This window comes from Acinonyx jubatus, chromosome C2 (genome assembly GCF_027475565.1).
Source record: "Acinonyx jubatus isolate Ajub_Pintada_27869175 chromosome C2, VMU_Ajub_asm_v1.0, whole genome shotgun sequence".
Classification (NCBI taxonomy): domain Eukaryota; kingdom Metazoa; phylum Chordata; class Mammalia; order Carnivora; family Felidae; genus Acinonyx; species Acinonyx jubatus.
The window spans coordinates 152,647,153-152,664,164 of NC_069384.1; the positions used below are offsets into that span (position 1 = coordinate 152,647,153).

At 36.7% G+C, this 17,012-nt stretch overlaps 1 non-coding gene across 1 annotated transcript; it reads left to right on the top strand.

The window, feature by feature from the left end:
• The first annotated feature begins 16,644 nt into the window (after positions 1 to 16,644).
• LOC113594180 (U6 spliceosomal RNA) lies at positions 16,645 to 16,749 on the top strand. The gene has a single exon (XR_003414509.2). It is a non-coding gene; the product is annotated as a U6 spliceosomal RNA (small nuclear RNA).
• The last annotated feature ends 263 nt before the right edge of the window (positions 16,750 to 17,012 follow it).

Below are 17,012 nucleotides of genomic sequence, written 5' to 3' on the forward strand. Positions count from 1 at the left end.
ATACCTGGAGCTACGGAAATCATCTTGAGACAATGAAGGCTAGTCAAAGAAGGAAAGGAAGGAAAAACTGATATCCCAAGAACAGTAGAGCAGGAGCTGGGCAAAGGTCTCCTTAGAGATACTCATTAGCTACTTTTCCAAATGTGAAGTTCTCTAACTCCAGACCATCTCTTATAGAAAGTAATTTAACTCTTTACAGTTGTTCAGTCACTTTCAGTTGGGTGTTCTGTCGCTTGTCATGAAAATAAAAGAGCTAAAACTGTTCTAAGGAATGAATCAAGTAGAATATATTAGGGATCGATGGTGTAGCTAGGTTTTAAATAAATTTTAGCAACTCCACGTAAAATTTTAGGCTGGAGACCCTAAAAGCATTGTTATCCACTCTATATCTTATTTTATGGCCAGTACCCTAGGATTCAGCCATCTCTTTGCCTTTCTATTTCTTGTCTCCTTAATGCAGCTCTATTCAGAACACAGGGATACTGACATGTGAGCTATGTACAATCCATTTTAGAAACGGATAGAGTGGGAAGAGAAATTTAATTGGCCAAACTGAGACCCATAAGTAATCAGTAGAGAGTGAAGCAAAGAATACCTGGCTAAAGAAACAAATGTATTATAATTAGGCCAATTATCCTAGATGTAGTTCATCAGCTTGTAGTGATAAAGGCTGTTAATGAGCTTTGTCACTGACAGCGTTACTTTCTAATCTTAATCCTTTTTAGGGTTATTAGCTTTAATGCTACTTGCACAGAGATAAGTTAATTTATACTGAAATTAAATGGAAAAATAACAAGTAATGATTGTTGCATTTGAGCAGAAACTTATAAAGTTTTCTTGCTGACAAAACTTTACTGAAAGGCAGGGCAAAAATGCCCAGAGTTTTGAGCAGGTGGAGGAGATTCAGAACAAGAGACGCATTTGTTAGAGGAAAGACTCCGAAATACTCTTGAGGACGGTCACTCAATTTACAGTTAATATCAATAAATGGAATGACTGATAGCTGTTTTCTTTTCTTTTAGGTGTCAGCACACCCTGTTCTGTCTGCCATCGAGAAAATTCTTCGAAAAGGTAAACCTTTGACGAAGAGTCGCTGAACATAATTGCTCTACACCCCCATATACATCACAGGTGGTCCTTAGCTTACAATGGTTTCACTTACAATTTTTCAACTTTACAATTGTGCCAAAGGGATACATATTTGGTCAAAACTGTAATTTTGAATGTTGTTCCTTTCCCAGGCTAGTGATATGCATATCATCCTTTCTCATGATTCGGGGCAGTGGTGGGAAGCTTTAGCCCTCAGTCAGCTACCCGATCGGAAGTGTGAACAAGCGGTACGCTTAGAACCACTGTGTACCCACACAACCCTTCTGTTTTTCACTTTCAGCACGATAACTAATACATTACATGAGATAGGCAACACTTTATTATGCAGTAGGCTTACTGTTAGATGATTTTGCCCAATTTGAGGCTAATGTAAGTGTTCTGAGCATGCTTAAGGTAGACGAGGCCTAGGTATGCTCTTTAGTTTGGGTATATCGAATGCATTTTCAACTTGGGGTGGGTTTAACGGGATTTAGCCCCGTCATAAGTTGAGGGAGATCTGTACTAAGAAACCTTCACAAATGCGTTAATAGAATCTTTACTCATGACCTCTGTCAGCCTGACTCAACCAAAGTTCTTCATCTGAGCCTCCAGACACAGAAATGATTACAGCGACTTTCTAAGTTCTCTTGCTCATAATACAGAACTATTGCCCATCCCGATCCATAGAAGTTCATTCATTAAACATAATAGATGACTTGGGCACCTGAGTGGCTCAGTCGGTGAAGCATCCGACTTCAGTTCAGGTCATGATCTCATGCTCATGAGTTTGAGCCCCGTGTCGGACTCTGTGCTGACAGCTCAGAGCCTGGAGCCCGCTTCAGATTCTGTGTCTTCCTCTCTCTCTGCCCTTTCCCCCGCTTGCTCTCTCTCTCTCTCTCTCAAAAATAAATATGCATTAAAAAAAAAATAATCAACTTAGGGCATTAAAGCTTAGGCCTTTCAAGAACCACAGTTTAATAAATTTGCTAGAATTAGAAGTATTCTTATACTGACTGACCCTTTATGCATTTATTTATTTATCTGTCAATATTTATTAAATTATTACTTTGTGTTACAGTTAACTGTATCTGAGTTAAATAATACTGTGCTTAATAGTGTGTGTGCATATATATATGTATATATATATATACTATTAATTAATTGTGTTTAATATATAGCACTAGAGGGTGACCCTATCTCATTCTCATTCCACTGAGGAAGGTTTTGAATACTTCATCACTAAATATTATGATAGCCATAGTCATGCATGTGTATGTATGTATGCTATTCTGTATACTAGATTAAAAATTTTTCTATTAACTTCTACTACACTAATATCTTCTTTCATGAATGCATGTTAAAATCTGTCAAATTTTCTGTATCAATTGTGATGATTATGTGCATTATCTCCTTTACTTCGTTAAGCAGTAAAATAAGACGGCTCATTTTCACACCGTTATTGGGATAGAGTTTGCATATAGTAAATTTGGCCTATTAAAAGTATGTCATTTGCTATGTTGTAACATGTGTATGCGCTTTAGAGATCATTACTACAACCACAATGACCATATCTGTCACTCCTGAAAGTTTTATTGTGCCTCTTTCTCATTTCCCCTTCTGAACATAATAATTGAAGATATCGTGGATGATTTTAACACACAGTAACCCATCAAATAGACATGAAAAAATAAGTCATGTACCAGATTTGAGTTACATGAATAAATGTAACTGATACATAAATCACTGTACCTCAAGACTGTAGAGTACTTATTTTTCAAACACACAGAAAACATTTACAAAATGTAACACTATGCTGGACCTCAAAGCAGATTTTACCAAATTTCAGATGACTGAAACTACTCTGAGATGTTCCCTTATGGAAATGGAACTATGTTAAAAATTGATAACAAATAGAACAACATAAAAGATAAAAAATAATTGGAAATTAGACCATGCACTTCTCAATGATGAATGGATAAAGGATGAACTAATAATGAACATTAGGCAATATTTTAAACATTGGATTCAGTGAAAGAAATGTACCGTATATGAAAAAAAAGTTAGAAAATAGCTAAAGACGTGTGTAGAACATAACCTTAAATGTTGTGTATTATAAGAGAAGGAGGGTTAAAAAATCAATCATCTACAGAAGTTAGAAACAGAATAACAAAGTAGGTGTCTGGCTGGTTCAGTTGGTGGAGTGTGTGACCCTTGATCTCAGAGTCATGATTTTACCTTTATGTTGAGCACTTAAAAAAAGAAAAAAAAAAAAACAAGAATAGCAAAGTAAACTTAAACAGAAAGAAGAAAATAACATATAATTAGATATCAAGAAAATATAGAACAACACTAGACAAGACCATCAATGTCAAATGATTATGCTCTAAAAGACTACTAAAATTCAAAAATTCTCCTGAGACAGATCTTTTTGTTGAAGTGACTGATATCAGGAAGAAAAATAGAGACATAAATACTGAATATGCTAACATTAAAAAGATACACAGACCTGAAACACGGCAACGCACTTGCAAATTGATGAAAAAATAAATTCTGAGAACTAATATATGAAGAAGTAAAACATCAACTTATTCTACAACTGTAATTGATTCTATAATTGCGTCATGCGAATGCGGAAATCTCTATGCTCACCTACCTTCAGTGGCAAATTCTATGAAGCGCGTCTATCATGTCTTATCAGGTTAACTGTGTAAGTAGAGTGGAACTTGATACCCAAGTCCTGACAGGATGTCTGAAAAGAGAAGAAATACAGCCTAACTTCTCTCATGGACTTCGATAAATCTAACATGATCATCTTACGGAAACAGATAGAACATTTGCTACAAGTTGTCAGAAATTTATGAAAAATAAATAACTTTCAGAAAACCAGAAATAAAAGAGTACTTTCTTCATCTTCTGTAGAGTTATCAGTAAATGACTAACAAAAACATCCTTCTGAATGGTCCACTTGCCATTGGAATAGAAATCTGTGCCAGTACAATGAAGCAAGTAGAATAAGGAAAAGTTACGTGGATTTAAAACAGAACAAAACAACAACAACAACAACAACAATGAAAATGTCATTAATTGCAAAGATTTTCTTTATTTAGAAAATAAAGGGGCGCCTGGGTGGCTCAGTTGGTTAAGCGTCCGACTTCAGCCAGGGTCACGATCTCGCGGTCCGTGAGTTCGAGCCCCGCGTCGGGCTCTGGGCTGATGGCTCAGAGCCTGGAGCCTGCTTCCCATTCTGTGTCTCCCTCTCTCTCTGCCCCTCCCCCGTTCATGCTCTGTCTCTCTCTGTCTCAAAAATAAATAAACGTTAAAAAAATTAAAAAAAAAAGAAAATAAAAATATTTAGATATATTGTTTAGTTCCAAGTGAATTTAGCAATGTGATGAAATACAATGTTAGCACACAAACACTGATGATATTTTTATATTATAGTAATGATCATGAAATCCATCTAAAAGAAATGATTTGACATAGCATAAAAATAATCAGGACTTAGAACTAAATCTAAAAGGGAGTGTGTAAGATAGCATTTTTTTGAGAGAAATTAAAGATTTAAATTAATGGAAGAGTAATCTGTATTCATGGAACAAAATTCAATATTGTAAAGGTGTCATTTATACTCAAATTGATTTATAATGCAATAATGAGAATCTATTTTGGTCATCTATTGCCAAAATATGCCGTGAGGAAATAAACCCTCCAAAAAAAATACAGTGATGTAAAATAATAATGTTCTGTGTAGCTCACAATTCTATGCATTGGTTTATGGGTATGGCTGGACCCTCTTTATCTCAGTCAGGCTCTGTCTGCTTCACAATCCAATAGGCAGCTTTGTTTCCAGGGATTGGCTGACGTTGGCTCTGTCCTTATATCCCTCCAATCGATTAGCTTGGCAATGCAAAGCTAGAGGCATGGAAAGGAAGAGGTTCCTAAGACAGAGTAGAAGGAAGCAAGGCCTATTGAGGGCCAGCCTGGGTCTAGTACAGTGTCTTGCTACATCTTTATTGGCCATGCAAATTATAAGGCTACCCCAGGCTTAAGAAGAGTGGAAATAGACGATAGTTCTTGAGATAAACTATAGCGTTACATTACATGGGGTGGATTCAAGGAGACCAATAATTAAGGCCAATAAAGAAGTCAGTCTACCACAAAACCAACTCAAAGTCCCAGCAAGTATTTTTTGTGTAAATTGAGTTTATTGTAGTAGTTATATAGGTATACACATATGTAAAATTATTTTAAGCTACATAGTTACTGATACGTGCATTTTACTCTAAGTAAATAATATTTCCAAATATTCACTGTGAGAAATGAGCTATGAAAAGCTATGATAATCTTGAGGATGAACTATGTTGGAAGACAATATACAATATACTAATATATAAATGTATTAGGTATATTATAATATAAATATAATATATAAGTATAATACAAATTTATATTATATTTATATATTCTATAATATATATTAATATTATGCTTATATATTTTATGTATTTTATATTATAATATATTATATATATATTATATATTGTATTATATAATATATTATCTATATTAATATTATATATTACATATTAATTTATATTAATTAAACAAACTAACAAATGAAACAGAATAGTGTTTGGTAACAGGATCATACATGTATGGATTTTTGATTTTTGATGCAGTGGGTAAGTCGAATAGTAGAAATGAGTCTTTTCACCAAACTCTGCTGGATTACTTGGATATGTACCTAGAAAAACAATGTAACATAACCTGGTCACCCCATGTAAACATTATTGGTGATGAATTTTTTACCTACATGTGACAAATAAAACACTAACTCTTCAAGGAGTTAACATAGAAGAATATATACTAATGATCAGGGAATAGAAAAAACTATATTAAACTACTAAGGAAACAATTTATGGGGTTGCCTGGCTGGCTCATTCAGTTGAGCAGCCAACTCATGATTTTGGCTCAGGTCATGATCTCACAGGTGGTGGGACTGAACCCCATGTAGGGCTCTGTTGACATCACAGAGCCTGCTGGGGCTTCTCTCCTGCTTTCTCTGCCCCTCCCCTGACTTTGGGTGTGTTCTCTCCCTCTCCCTCAAAATAAATAAATAAACTTAAAAACCGGAAACTGTTTACATGTTTGAACTAAATTGTAATTAGAAACATCTGTGATTGCTTAAGTGAGTAAAAGTTAAGCTCTGAAACACAGAAGATATTTACAACATCTATAAATGTCAAAGGAATCATTCACTGTCCTTTATAAAAGACCTACAAATCAATGACAACAGATTAAAAAAAAAAACAATAAGGGGTACCTGGATGGCTCAGTCTGACTCTTTTTTTTAACTTTATTTTTTACTTTTTTTAAATTTACATCCAAATTAGTTAGTATATAGTGAAGCAATGATTTCGGGAGTAGATTCCTTAATGCCCCTTACCCATTTAGCCCATCCCCCCCTCCAGCAACCCTCAGTTTGTTCTCCATATTTATGAGTCTCTTCTGTTTTGCCCCCCTCCCTGTTTTTATATTATTTTTGTTTCCCTTCCCTTATGTTCATCTGTTTTGTCACTTAAAGTCCTCATATGCGTGAAGTCACGTGATTTTTGTCTTTCTCTGATTGATTAATTTCCTTTGCATAATACCTTCCAGTTCCAACCACGTAGTTGCAAATGGCAAGATTTCATTCTTTTTGATTGCCGAGTAATACTCCATTGTCTATATATGCCACGTCTTCTTTATCCATTCATCCAGCAATGGACATTTGGGCTCTTTCCATACCTTGGCTGTTGTTGATAGTGCTGCTGTAAACATGGGGCTGCATGTGTCTCTTTGGAACAGCACACTTGTATTCTTTGGATAAATACCTAGTAGTGCAATTGCTAGGTTGTAGGGTAGTTCTATTTTTAGTTTTTTGAGGAACCTCCATACTGTGTTCCAGAGTGGCTGCACCAGCTTTCATTCCCATCAACAATGCAAAAGAGATCCTCTTTCTCTTTCTCGCCAACATCTGTTGTTGCCTGAGTTGTTGATGTTAGCCATTCTGACAGGTGTGAGGTGGTATCTCATTGTGGTTTTGATTTCTATTTCTCTGATGATGAGTGATGTTGAGCATTTTTTCATGTGTCGGTTGGCCATCTGGATGCCTTCTTTGGAGAAGTGTCTATTCATGTCTTTTGCCCATTTCTCCACTGGATTATTTGTAGTCTGACTCTTGATTTTGGCTCAGGTCATGAACTTACAGTTTGTGAGTTCAATCCCCATATTGAGCTCTGTGCTGACAGTGCAGATCCTGCTAGGGCTTCTCTGTGTCCCTCTCTTTTCCTCCCTGCTTGTGCTCTTTCTCCCTATCAAAAATAAATAAACATTTAAAAAAATGAAAATCTAGGCAAGAGAAAAGAAAGATGATGTCCAAATGGTCAGCAAATCCATGATAATTTGCTCACCATCATTAGTAAAGAGGGAAATGCAAGAATTCTAGGTAGGATATAGAGGTTCATCGCAGAACAACACTTTTCCTGCAACAACTAGAAAAAAATTGGAAATATTATAACTTAAAGGAATTGTAGAGCTATGGAAGCAATGAACATTAGAATTAAAATTTCAGAAAGGAGAGAATATCTCTGAGGCTAGAAATCTCTAGCTGTAAAAAACGAAAAAAGAAATGTCTTAGAAAATTTTCTGTTCCTGGGTGCAATTTGAGGGCCCAGTTTGCTCAGGCAGAGAACCTCTGCTAGGGGTTACAGAAACATGAAGACTACTTAACAGGTACTGGTGTTAGCATGATGAGTTAGAAATTGGAGAGTATACAAATCATGGTCAGTTTTTCCTATGGGACTTTTGACAGGTGTGGTGGCTGCTTGGAAGGCTATGGATTCAGGTTAAAAGCTTCTGAAGAGTATAATCTCTTCTGGTCCAATGTCTCTTAAGAAACAAAGACCTACAGGATTAGGCTACCAGAAACCTGAGCTGGAAATTCTGAATGACAGATGACAGTGTACTGTCTCCTGCAGGTTCCCCTTTCCCATCTCCCTTCCCTACTCCACCCCTCAAGGCTGAAGTAACTGAGACCCACGAGACAGAAAGACTGGGTCAAAATCCTGGTTGGACTCATCCAAAGATTGGGCAAACTCAAAAGACTGAGTCTTTGAAATTATACTGCACCCTTGAATCAGATTAATTTAAAAGGGAATTAACATTATCAACTTCTTTCTTTCTTTCCCTAGCAAAAGTAAAGAGAATTGTCACTGATCAAATAAGGAAACCTATAGTTTAGATGGCTCTTTTGTTAAAATGTCTGGCATAAAATTCAAAATTACTGGATATGTAAAGAAGGAAATAAAGCATAATTATGATCAATGAAAGGGCTGACAATATACGTAGGCCATTTAAACATCATGATTATTAGGTTAAAAGAAATAGAAGAAAAGGTGGATAACATGGATGAATGTCATCATAGAATTGGAGTCTATGTTAATGAACCAAAGGGACATTCCAAAAATGAAAAATGCCCTATCCGAGTAGAGAAATACATGTTTACAAAGAGAATGGTCAAGTGGTAGGCCGGGTTAAGAAAACTGAATACAGTTCAATAGGAAAATGGGCAAAAGGAAACAGAGAGGAAAACAAATGAAAAGATAAAGCAGAATTTACACATTTAGACAAGTCTAAAGTTCTAATGAAGACCTTAGATATCTTTAGTACTATTTGAATCCCTTCCTTCCTTATGTTATAGGGTGTGCACATTTAAATTTTACCTTATTTTTAAAAAATATTTTTAGCCACTTCCTCTACTTTTGTACTGTTTTGAACCGTTGTACGTTTGAACCATTAATAGTTCCCTAGTTTGTAATTGTAATTCTATGCCATAGGCTGTAACCACCATCTCTGAATCAGGAGCTGACAGATATGAAAAAGGTTTGAACAAAGCCTAAAACCTCATCTAGAGGAAAAACAGGCTTCCCAGAGTCATTATAATAAAGTAATAGTCTCCACCCACAATAAATAACATTTATTAAAAATAAATAAAATGTTTATTTTTGAGAGAGAGAGAGACAGAGAGGCAGAGGGTGAGTAGGGGAGGGGCAGAGAGAGAAGGAGACACAGAATCCGAAGCAGGCTCCAGGCTCTGAGCTGTCAGCACAGAGCCCGACCTGGGGCTCAAACTCATAAACCATGAGATCGTGACCTGAGCCAAAGTCAGAGGCTCAACCGACTGAGCCACCCAGGCGCCTCATTACCTTGTTATTTTTGAGCACTAAGAGACATTTAGTGCTGCTGTAAATATTTATTTAGATTCATTCACATATTTACTATTTCCTTTGTTTAACAATGTTTCTTTCATCTCAGATGCACATTTTCAGATAGTTCATCAATGAGTGTCTTTAAACACAAAAAAAACCTCAAATTTTTAAAAATGGCCTCAATTTACCCCAACGTCAGTTTAAATATATCTGTAGATTTGCAATTTTTTTCTCTCCATATTTTGGTGATATCATCAGACAGATTTGGGTCTTCTTTTAATGTTTTTGGGAAGTCAGCTCTCAGTTTATTTATTGTTTGTTTTCTTATCATCTAATTTTCTCTAGAGTTTCTGTTACTTTGGTGTTCCAACTTAAATTATGATGTTTTATATAGTTATTTTTATTATTTTATTTTAGTTGATATTTTTTATATTGAGTTTAAGGGCTTCTTTGGTCATCTTGAATCTGAATATTTACTTCTTAGGTAAATTTGGGAAAATCTTCAGTTAATTTTTTTTCAAATATTAACCCTTCTCATTGAGGTTTTCTTCTCAGAATTGCATTCGTCCTCACTCATCAGTGTCATTTAACATTTATTTTTTATATACTTTTTCATCTCTAATGTCTGTAGTCTGCTGCATTATCACACATATCAACACTTGGCTATTTCTCTCTTTCACTCTGTCTAATATGCTCTTTAGATTGCTCATTTTCCAATTACATATATATTACATAAATTGAAAGGAAAATAAGAAATTTAAACTATACATTTATCTGTATCTATATGCATATAACTGTTAGAAGATCTATTTTCGACTTTTCAAGTACCTCTGTTAATTAATAGTTATGTATTCCTTCATCATACATATAATGCAATCTTAAATTTTTTAATGTTTGTTTAGTTTTGAGAGAGAGAGAGAGAGAGAGAGAGAGAGAGAGAGAGAAAGCACAAGCAGGACAGGAGCAGAAGGAGAGGGAAACACAGAATCTGAAGCAGAGTCCAGGCTCCCAGCTGTCAGCACAAAGCCCAGTGCAGGGCTCGAACTCATGAACCACAAGATCATGACCTGAGCCGAGGTCAGATGCTTAACCTACTGAGCCACCCAGGCACCCCATTATAATACAATCTTAAATAGTCAGACTAATATGTTTTAATTACATATCTATATCCTATCTGATAAATTCAAGATCTGCTATCCTAATATATCTGATCTCACTTTTTTTTTTCATCTCTCACCATAAGTTTTATTCATACTGGCTTGGTTTCTTGTGTATTTGATATTTTCTATTTATTACAGTTGTTGTTGCTATTGTGAGCTTATTGAAACCTTATCTGTAAAACCTCTTTGACTCCTGGGGTTATGTTTCTCCAGACAGTAGTCTTAACTTCCTCTCCTCTTCACTTAGGGGCCTTTAACCAATGTGGAATGACCTGAAACTAAACTTCTGTCTTTGAGAGGGTTTTAATTCACAAATATTTACATTTGTGTCTATTTTTAGCAAATCGCAAAAGTATGTGTACACTCATACACTCATACACACATGAACTACATTTATACTCATTTACTCTCCATTCAAAATCAAGGATGAGATACAGCTATCTTATCCATCTCCCTCTGGATTATTTTTCCTTCAGTTCGTTGTGGGTTTTGGTTTTCACAAAGGCAGACTTACTACTGAGGTTTTGTATGAAACCCACCAGCATTGCAAGGGTCTCTGACTTTATCTACAGTCTAACACAAAAAGACCGACGTAAGTACTCAGCTCTAGGCCATCAGAGATAATCAGATGTTCTGGAAAATGTTCTGTCATCAGTACTCAGTACTGTTCTAAATTTACTTCTCTCTCAATCTCTAGCTTCTGTAGACTGTTCTATCTCATAATAGCTTATATTTTATTCAGGACTTTTTAGGTACCTTGTTTCACAAGGATTGTTCTGGTCACCATGACCGCCATATTGCTAGAACTGAAAATCCAGTTTTGTTACTTTTTTTTTTTTTTAATGTTTATTTAGTTTCGAGACAGAGAGAGAGACAGAGCATAAGCAGGCAAGGAGCAGAAAGAGAGGGAGACACAGAATCTAAAGCAGGCTCCAGGCTCTGAGCTGTCAGCACAGAGCCCAACATGGGGCTCAAACTTACAAACCATGAGCTGAAACCAGATGCTTAAATAACTGAGCCACCAGGCACCCCCAGTTTTGTTACTTTAAAAGTTCATAGCTGCCAGAACACCTGGGGGTCTCAGTCAGTTAAGTGTCCAACTCTTGATTTTGGCTCAGGTCATGATCTCACGGTTCATGCGTTCAAGCCTTGCAATGGGTCCAAATTGGCTGTGCGGAGCCTGCTTGGGGTTGTCTCTTTTTCCTTCTCTCTCCACCCCCATCCCCACTCGTGCTTACACGCTCTCTCTCTCTCTCTCTCAAAATAAATAAATAAGCTTAAAAAAAGTCATAGCTGTCAAAAACAGAATCCAACATATAATTTAAAGATACAGAGGAAAAAAAAGCCCACCCCACAACAACTACTATTTCTGAGTTCCGCACTCTCCCTTCACATAAACATAAACTATAGTTTAAAAGAGTACTTAATTATACACTGGTAACGTTGCTAGAGAACTTGGCAGACGTTCTACTTTTAGAAGCACTGCACGTAGATTTATATATCACATTTTACATAATGAAGACTTTTTTCCCCACCTCTTACTAAAGCAAAGTAATAATAATGATAATAATAAGCTTCTTAAAAGAAGGATGGGGATATAGCAGGAAGGCTCAGCGAGCTGAGACAAGGAACAAGTTAAGGGTGCTACAAGTTAAAGGGTGGGTGGTTGATACATTTCACATACAAGGTGAAAGACTTAAGATTGTGTAGCCCCAACTAGATCATGTCCATGTTCAAGGCATCCCAGATTCTCTGCGTTGTTTAGAAATAAGCACGAAATCTAAACATATGCCCGAACTGAACAGCCTTTCCTCTGGATTGCACTCATGTGGGGTTTCACATATGGCTGTGCTCCACTTCTCAATCTCCAAAATAAGGTATAATTTAGACTACTGTTTGAGTAATTGAGCACATGGGCAATGGTTCTTCTTTTTCCTGTTGTTCGGAATGAAATGATCAGAAAAGCAGAACTTCATGCTTCCTGGTTGCTATTTGGTTGCTCTTTGGTTGCCAAGCCTGATTGCTATTTGGTTGCTATTTCCGAGCATGCTGACTTGCTTCAGAAAGCCTTGAGCCCTTTCGTGAGCATATGCTAGTCTGGTTAGTTCTGCCTGTATGCTTAGGTATGTGGCAAGATGGCCCCTTTACAAACCTATCTCTAATGCAAGACATAGGCAACATGGAGAATATTCCTTTGGCATTGATTTCGACACGAGTGATTCCAGGCCGGTTCTGAGCCTCAGAGCCTTGAGGAAGACTGATTGTTTCTGTCTTGGTCTCTTGGAGACCCGAGCCACCTGAAAAATGTCCCATTTTTCTAGAGAGGTAATACAAAGAAGCCTTATGCTTCCATTGATAGGGAGAGGTTCTAGCGAAGATCAGCCTTGAAGACAACAGCCATATCAATGAAGCCATCTTGGGCCCTTCTGACAAATCCACCTGCCGGTGAAACAGCACTGAACGTCTCCAGTGGATACAACAGGGAGCAGAAGACTTGCTCGTCTGAGCCCTTGCCACATTCCTAACCCACACATTATGTAACTTAATGTAATTGTCCTTTGCAAGTACTTTGTTTCACAGCAACGAATGAATGAAGCCCTTGTTAAGCAGAACTTCTGTCTTTTGTCAATAGCTAAAAACGTAGTTATTTTGGATACAGGACTTCCATCCACAATTACGTGGCTCAGGAATGAACTAGAAGCTGTACATTTAGAAGGTGTTTTTGACAAAGACAGGATGAGAATTATTACTTCAATAACGTGATAATTTTGGAGATGTGCTGTATTCAGGCCTCATCTCCTCAAGGTATCTGCTATTGAGCTGTATAAGGGAACTGGAAAGCAAGTAGATAAAAGCCATCTGAGTATGTTGTCAAAAACAACTTTTGGTGTGGTCACTTATAGATGAAGCTGGCTGGAAATAAAAGATAAGAAAGCTAATAAGGTTTTGAAGAAATTAAGTTGCCAAAGACCATTAGTTTCATCTGAAAATTCTGTTATTATTATTATCATTTTTTTTGGCAAGTCTTAGGAGAGCTCTCAGTAGGAAGTGGGCTATAGAAGGTGCAGAGGTCGCAAAGAGGACACATACCCTTATAGCCATGTTTGATATGCCCAGAAAATAAGAAATGTGGAGATCCGTTTGGAAATTTATTGCTTTTCCTCCCAAAGTTTCATTTTTCAGGAGGAGATTCTTTAAGCATCGATGAATTCGAGCTGAATGTGTTACATACACTATGTACTTGCTGAACTGTTTATTTAGGTATTCCAACAATAACTGATGGATTATAATGACTCATTAATTGAAAATACGTTCAATTGTAGGTTTTTTTCTATTTCTCGCTTTGATTCTGGTAGTTTTTGCTCTATGTATGTTGAAGCTCTCTTATTAGGTATATTCACATTCAATATCAGTATATCTTCCTGGTAAACTTCCCTTTTTATCATGATAGAATATTTACTTCGGCTAATAAGCCTTATCTTAAAGAATATTTTGTCTATTATTTTTTCTTATTGTTATAATGTGTATGCCATATTCTTCTATTCTTTTGTTCTCAACTTGTCATATAGACAGCATGCAGTTCAGTCTTGCCTTTTTTTTTAACTTTTAATTTTAATGTTTTAAGCCAGTCTCAAGCTCTCTCCCTTTAATTGGAAACTGGTCCATTTATACTTAATGAAATTATATACACATTTACATTTGTGTATTCCATCTTAGTATTGATATCTTTTAGCTGCATCTGTTGTTTGTTTCTCTTAGGAAAAGAGCTAGATTTATTTGTGTGTGTGTGTGTTTGATTCTGACAAGATGAGGTTCAACTTTTTACTATACCATGTCACAAACATTCTCTCATTTAACACATTTCCTCCAGTTCTATGTGAGAAACATCAACCTGTCCATCCTGCCATGTCTGTCAATGGGATGCAGCTGAGGGAAAACACTGCCGCCATGAACCATCGTCCTTCACATTGTTTTGCACTTGTGTCAGGATCCTTTGCCTACACTCATAAAACCAGGTGTTAACCATACATTGTTAAAGGGATTGGCTCATTTTATCCAATGTAATATCAGGAAGTGTATCATCGAGGGCCATGCTTCATCAAGTGCAGACAGATGACTAGAGTCTGGTACTTCTGTTAAAGAAGAAAATATAGTCAGACATAATTTAGAATTTCTGAGGCTTTCCTCTCTTCTTGTTTCATACATCCCCCAAGGGCCAGCTCATCTTTTTCCCCGAAATTCAGTTTTTCCATAAATTAACCCCTGTGTATGCGACTCTTCTGGATAATTCCCTCTCATTTGTGTCTTGCTTCTCGTTTCCACAGCCCCTCCTATCATGCAGACCATGTCTCAGCTGTGTCACCTCGGTCACATCTTGACACGCATCTCCTCTCCACTTTCCAGCCTCTGCCCCATCTGCATCAGCATCACCCAGAACGAGAAAGAAACAGAAACTCTCAGGCACCACTCCAGATTTACTAGCCCAGTAACTCTGTGAGTGCAGTCTGGCCATCGGTGCTCGTTTGGAATCACGCTCAAGTACGAGAACCCCTGCTGGATACAAACGATGATGTCAAACCATCCCTCCCATCAACATGTTATCTTTAACACCAATTTCCTCTTTCCACTGAAGCTGCCGATTGAACAAGGGTCACACTACTACAGAGAAAATCCGGAATATTATCTTTATCTCAATTATTGCTTATAATTTAGAAGTAAATTCAACTTTATCTTTGGATTTTTGTTATTACCAAATTGGGGGGGGGCAAACATTAGCCAAAATGAATGACTCAACATCCAAGTGTGCCCCGACATGAAAATTGACAAGAGATGATCTACTCTACTCCAGCAGTCTGTATCTATCCGTATATCCGTATATCCACGTCCTGCATATCCTGTATATCTAGCCCCTTCCTTGTTTCCGTGCATAAAATTTTATTGCAACACAATATTAGTCAAGCTAATTATTTATTTATTTATTTATTTATTTGTATTATTTAATGGCTGCTTTTGCATTGCAGCAGCAGATTTGAGCAGTTGTAACAGAGACTAAATGGCCTGCAGAGCTAAAATATCTGGCCCCTTACAGAAAAAAATTTTGACCCCTAGTCAACATCGTCACCAGGTATTCATTCGACATATGTTTATTAAACATTCGCCACTACATAGGCACCGTTTCAGGCACTGAGGATATAGAAGTAAACCAAGGTCACAGACCTCTGCAATCATGGAACATATATTAAAATGAGGGAAGGTGGCTGAAAATAAACATCATGCCGGTGAATAATTAATAAGGCAATTTCAGAAAGTCATTTGTGCTGTGAAGAAAACCAAGTGGATAAAATGATAGAAAGTGACTGTCCAGGAGACAGCACCATTAGGTTAGGTGTCAGGAGGCCTCCAAAGAGGTGGCATCGAGCTAAAACCTCAACGAAATGATGAAATGATAAAAAGAAACAGGATGCGCAAAGTTCATGGGAAGGAAATGACCTTGGTTTGTCTGAAAAACGTAGAGAAGGCCAGCCTGGTTGGAGCAAAGTAAGTACTGGGAAGACATGGGGCCCTGGATACATGTTGGCGAGACTCCTGATCAATGACAAATTGTATTCTTTCATTTCCACCGTGTCTCATAGAAGGAAGTGTATTGATTAAAGGTTGCTTACTATTCTTTTGTGTGCTAATGATTTATGTTGGTTGCGCTGCAAGCATAAATGATTTTTACATCAATGGTGAGAAAATTAGGAACTTCTGATTAAAAATTGTAAAAAAAGGGCAAGATTAATGTCCTGTTTAGACACAGGGTTGAAATATTGCTCCTTAGTCATCTCTACCTTCATCAGGCTGTTTAAGGTGGCATCATTAAGCCAGACCTTAAAATTTTCCACTTCCCTAAACTTAGTGACATGAACAAGCACAAAACAAAACAAAAGAAAAATAAAACTCAAAGACCATCAGTAAGCAAGCAATGGAAAGAGCCACTGACGTGAACATGAACAAGAAATAAGTTTAAGAATGCATACAAATCTCCTCTAATTTTTGTGGAAAACTGTATTGAGGGTAGGTGCATAGTGGGGAATGGTGGTTTGTTGAGAAGAGGAAAGTGTTAATGAAACACTACAAATGCAAATCAAGAATCAACAACTTAGGTTCGCTTTGGTATCACATCTACTAAAATTAGAAAGACTCAGAAAAGATTAGCACGCTCTGGTGCAAGGACAAACATATAAATGCATGAAGTTTTCCATGTTTTTAAAAAATGGGCAAAGGAGTTGCATGGAGACTTCTCCAAAAATGATATACAAATGGCCAACAAACATGTGAAAAGATGCTCAACATTAGCAATCACTAGGTAATTGCAAATTACAACTATAATCAACTATCACCTCACACCTCTTGTGTACTGTCCGTGGGAATGAAAAAAGATGCATCTCAAAAATAGCACAGAATTTTCTCAAAAAATTAAAACAGAACTACCAAATGATGTAGCAATTCCACTTCTACAATACAAAAGAGC